This window comes from Lutra lutra, chromosome 3, assembly GCF_902655055.1.
Source record: "Lutra lutra chromosome 3, mLutLut1.2, whole genome shotgun sequence".
NCBI classification, from domain to species: domain Eukaryota; kingdom Metazoa; phylum Chordata; class Mammalia; order Carnivora; family Mustelidae; genus Lutra; species Lutra lutra.
The window spans coordinates 173,364,724-173,370,513 of record NC_062280.1 but is presented as its reverse complement, the minus strand read 5'-3'; the positions used below and the strand labels follow the sequence as shown (position 1 = coordinate 173,370,513).

The following is a 5,790-nucleotide window of genomic DNA, read 5'->3' as shown; positions in this document are numbered from 1 at the left end:
TTTTTCATGTAGATAGACATGGACATATATATAGTATGTGGAGGTATGGATAACAGTGTAGATGTAAATAGATATAAATATGGATATGATACAGATGATACAGATAGGTATAAATCTGAGATATAGAGAGAGATATAAATATAGATATACATATACATATAGTGCTGTTTTTTCTTTGTATCAATTTCTGTAAACTGTCATAGTGTTTAGTGATATGCTTTACTTAGGATTACTTGTATGCTTAAGTGTCTCATAGTATTAATATTTAAAAACATTGGTCCTTTGAAAATTCACTTTTTTAATTTATCATATTGTTAAAAATAAGGAAATGGCTTAGAAGATTTCAATCCAAAACCTTATGTGAAATTTTCACTTTTAATGCCACAGATTCTAAAACTAATACTTTTTTTTTTTTCTTTAGTGTGGCCCGGGTCTTAAATGTTTAGTACTCCGGTTGTTTGGTTTTTCCTACAGAAATAGTAAGGAAAACCTGAAGTTCCTTTTTGTAATGTTCACTTACACAGAAAGAGATGCCTATATATGTTTTTGTGACCCAGACTTTTAGAACAGCTCATTAGTGCCATTTAGCATGTAATAGATATTTTGGCTGAAGAAGTTTATGGGTTTTACAAATGATTTCTTCCTCCCACACACCAAATTTAACAGTTTTATAGTCTTTTACAACTTCCACCACATTCATGCACCTCATCATTATACCAAGAGCCAAATTTTAATGATTTTTGTTGCCTCTAGCACCAAATACATGTTCAGAAGTGATGCACCCCAAACGCTGATTAAATGCCAAACTTCACTGATGAAAAACAGGTCCACTGCGTAAGTAATAATGATGAGTGAGATTTCATGCTGTTTTCCTGCCAACAGACCATCAGAAAGGGAGTTCAGTTCATATAAAAACAGGCTTCTACCAAACATGTCAGGATGGCTGGCAGCCTTGGTAAACATGTAAATGAACTTGATAACCCTCCCTATTTGGAGAATTCGTGTAAAATACTCTCTTGCTTGCTTTATTTGGCTTGCTTTAAAATGTCAAGGGATTTGCAAGGGGGCCATTAGCTTCGAAAACTAAATTAACTAAATGTGTATTATGATAGCTGACCAGGACCTGAATTACAATATGGAGGGACTCTTGAAGAAACCTGAGAAACACAACAGAATCTAATGTTTTATCAAGAGTAATGCATAAGGTAATTAAAAGGTACCATTATTATAGGGCACTACGTAAAGAATTAGCTTCCTGAAGAATTGTATCTTGTTATCTTTAACAAGATATAACGATATGCTCTTAATAATAACATGTATTTACTGATCACCTTGTATTTTTTAGACCCAGTGCTATGTTCTCTGCATATATGAACTCATATAACCCATACAATATTTTCATGTAAAGAACATTATTCAGTTATTTTATTTTACTTTATTTTATTGATTTATTTGACAGAGAGAGCACTCAAGCGAGGGGAACAGTAGAGGAAGAAGGAGAAGCAGGCTCCCCGCTGAACAGGAAGCCCAATGCCAGGGTCCATCCCAGGACCCTGGGATCATGACCTGAACCAAAGGCAGATGCTTAACCATCTGAGCCACCCAGGTGCCCCCATTATTCTCGTTTTACAGATAGGAACCCTGAAGAGCAGAGAAATTAAGTACCTCGCTCAAGCTCACGTATAAGCTTTGTATTTAGATCTAGAATTCAAATCCTGATATATTGGATCCAGACTCTTCTCACCATACAATGAACACCACACCACATGAACCTACACATACACAATTTATAGTTCATCCATTCCTTTTTTAAACTTAAATTGTCATATTAATCATCTGAGTCTTTTTAGAACCAAATCCCTACAATCTGTTGTAACTGAAATAAAAAGGGGAAGAACTTGAGTGACTTACAAGCCACTTCCTGAAAGATGGCCGTGCTGTGATGTGCACACACATATAGCTGTCCCCTTCGGGACTGAGCTGGTTCTGGAAAAATGAGACAACCGAGTTTTGAGTTTGAGCCTCTCTAAGGTTTATTTTACACACCATTCCCACCACTTACCTCCAGAAAATGCTTGCCCTTCTTCTTTCTTACAACTGTCAAGATATCCTTTTTTATAACCTAACTCCATTGGGTTGGACAATGACACAGGTTTGCTGATGTCTTTATGTAGCTTTCCTACAACACATTTTATAAATCGCATTCTCTGTATGTCATTCTCTCACGTCTTCATAGGAAGTTTCTTCTATCGATTAAAATTCAAGAGATTTCTATTTTTCCCAGTGAGAGGAAGTCTGTTACCCTAATAAGAATTTTTCTGAGTGTTTGGCCAAACTAATAGTAACTGCAAACCTTTGGGTCAGTGCTTTCCTTTGCCTAAAAACTGTTCTTTCCTCTATCTAATGCATTCTGTAATTTCCAAATTTTGTCTATCCATCTTGCTTCTAACTAGCTCTTATATTTAGTGCCTGAATAATTCTGATACAACTTTACCTCTAACATTCACAATTTTGACCCATGAAGTGCACGTGAGCACTCATACACACACTCACACACACACACACACATGCCCTTCTGGATGCCTTCTTATATAAACGACCCTTTTTGCCTCCTGGATACTAAACTTAGTATGATAGCTAGCCTCACACTGCCATGACTACTCAGCTCATTCTACAACCCATTTCTGTTAAATTTCATTGCACCTCAATAGAGTGGTAAAAATCAAAGTGTTGTTTTTATAAAATATCAAATATTTTGCAAAATACTATCATTTTCTTAAAATAGCCATTCTGATTTTTTATCATTTCATAATGATGAACAATGGCATCAAATATTGTGTCCTAGAAAAATAAGTTAGAGGGCGCCTGGGTGGCTCAGTGGGTTAAAGCTTCTACTTTCAGCTCAGGTCATGATCCCAGGGTCCTGGGATTGAGCCCCACATCAGGCTCTCTGCTCAGCAGGGAGCCTGCTTCCTTCTTCCTGCCTCTCTGCCTACTTGTGATCTCTGTGTGTTAAATAAATTTAAAAAAAGAAAAGAAAAATAAGTTAGTGAGGCAATTTGATTACTGGGTCTTTGGTTCTGGCATAAAGGACATCTTTTTTTTTTTTTTAAGATTTTATTTATTTATTTGACAGAGAGAAATCACAAGTAGGCAGAGAGGCAGGCAGAGAGAGAGGAGGAAGCAGGCTCCCTGCTGAGCAGAAAGCCCGATGTGGGGCTTGAACCCAGGACCTGGGATCATGACCTGAGCCGAAGGCAGCGGCTTAACCCACTGAGCCACCCAGGCGCCCCAAGGACATCTTTAATTTACTTAATTTTAATTGTTTTATAGTGTACTTTAATTATACACCTAAAAGAAATTATTTGAATATAATCTATACCTAAATACAAGAACTAAGAACAGAATTGATCTGTATTGTTAATAAAGTAAGAGAAAGGTAATAGTGCGACAACTAGGCAGTTTATTAAACTGATAAGAACAGATACTACACTTGATCTTAGCCAAAAGGCCGAGAAGCGATTAGGCAGTTTATTAAATAAGAATTTTTAGTGGAAGAAAATACATATTGGACATACTTGAATTGTGAAAAAAATACTTAAGTGAACATGCTTGAAATTGGAATTTAAAAATACATATAAATTTATCTTTTAGGAGAAATTAGAAAGAACAGGAAATAAAAAGATGAGAATAACAGCAGTAAAGAATTAATTATAAAAAATGTATCAAAGTGGCACCTGGGTGGCTCAGTTGGTTAAGCAACTGCCTTTGGCTCAGGTCATGATCCCGGAGTCCCGGGATGGAGTCCCACATCGGGCTCCCAGCTCCACAGGGAGTCTGCTTCTCCCTCTGACCGTCTTCCATCTCACGCTCTCTCTCACTGTCTCTCTCACAAATAAATAAATAAAATCTTTATAAAAACTTATCAAAGTGCTATTTTGATGAAAAAATAAAATAACATGGAATTGAGGTTAAAAAATTGCCAGTAGTAGAACAAAATAAAAAGTGACAATATTAAAAAACAAAAACAAAAAATAAAAAACAAAAATTGTGATAATATTCAAACAAATCTTTGAAACACTTTAGAAGGTATTAAATTTTGCTTTCAGAAGTCGCTAGGCAGCAAATAAAAATATTTTACTTCAGAAGATTCTCAATTCAAAGAAATGGCATGAACATAGAGATCTAAAACATAGAAAAATGCAAATATAATAAAGATTTTATTATTCTTATTACCATTGACAACAAAAAACTTAAAACAAATGCGACAATAAAAGAACCTTGGGTATAAAAGTTACTTTAGTTGAGAGTAACTTGAGTTACTTATCATGAACACAGATTAGTAAAATAAAAAAATTATTTGTCCTTCATTTTAAAAGAGTATTAATTTTCAATAAAATTAATTTTCAGGAACTAAAAATCTAAAACTAGAATAATATAGCCCTTCTGTTTCTTCATATCTATGTGTCCCTGAATGGCATAGCCAAGGACTTCAAAGGGAAGCTACACAGAGCCATATTAGAGGTTCTGGATTCTAAGAAACCTACCTCATTAGGAAGAAGCAATGCTGTCTTTCATGAAGCAACATCAATTTTTAAAAACCTGTACTGGGGTTTGTAGTAAGCTTCTAGAGCAAAACCAAAGAAGTCTAAAATCGTGCCCTGTTTTTGGAGCAGGGGGCTCTATTATTGGTTATTAACCAGACTTAGCACATAGGGAGGAAAATCATGCATATCATAATAATAAGTAAGAGTAGGGATAAGAATTAAATGAAATCCAAAGATGGGCTTCAAAAGCAAAATGATCAGAAAATGATTTTTTACAATTTGGGATTTGAACTTGACTTTGAAAATAGGCATACATTAAGGTAGAAAAAGAAAAAAGAAAACCAAGAAAGAATTTTAAAAAATGTATAATGATCCAGATATAGCAACACCCATTCTCATGGAATAGTGAGGACCAGCACCAAGACTTCATTTCAGAAACAGTAGAAAATAAGGTGGTTATAGGACAGAGGTCGATCATGAAGTTTTGAAAGGAAATAGAGTGTTTTTATTATTATTTTTCTAAAAGATTTTATTTATTTATTTGACAGAGAGGGATCACAAGTAGGCAGAGAAGTGGGCAGAGGGAAAGGGGGAAGCAGGACCCCCACTGAGCAGAGAGCCCGGAGGCTAGATCCCAGGACCCCAGGAACATGACCCGAGCCAAAGGCAGAGGCTCAACCCATTGAGCTACCCAGGCACCCCTTACTATTTTTACTTACAGCAGTAACCACATGTATCCCCCATGCCCATCTTCCCTCTTCAGGGTGATGGAAGAGAACCAAATAGACACTGTCTGTGCACAAAAAAGATTTTTACACCGCAGGAGAAAAAGCCCAAACTCCAAATTGGGAAGATTGCTTAGGCTACCTAGTGCCCTCTCCCCTCCTCTGAGAGGGAAAGAAACCTTTGCTCCCTAATGTTTTACAATTCTTTGGAATGTGAACAGATAGCCCCAGGTTTTATCTGGATTTTACACCCTTGGAAAAGCAAGCACATTTAGAAATAAATCTCCAACTCTGTCCAAAGCTTTCTCATTATCTGCTCAGTCATCTTTTACTTTTTACTTCCTTTAATCCAGCTTCCAGTTTTTTTGCTCAGAAATCTCTGAATGTTCAAAAACATGAAAATATGCCCTTCCTGGCATCAAGCAGGCCTAAATTTAAATCATAGATCCATAATTTACCAGCTATATGCATTTGCACGGTGATTTAATATTCTTGAGGCTTGGTTTCCTCAACTGTAA

At 36.0% G+C, this 5,790-nt stretch overlaps 1 pseudogene; it reads right to left on the bottom strand.

Annotated features, from left to right (window-relative positions):
* Positions 1–3,390: 3,390 nt before the first annotated feature.
* Positions 3,391–3,523, bottom strand: LOC125096482 (uncharacterized; annotated as a pseudogene).
* Between the last annotated feature and the right edge of the window lie 2,267 nt (positions 3,524–5,790).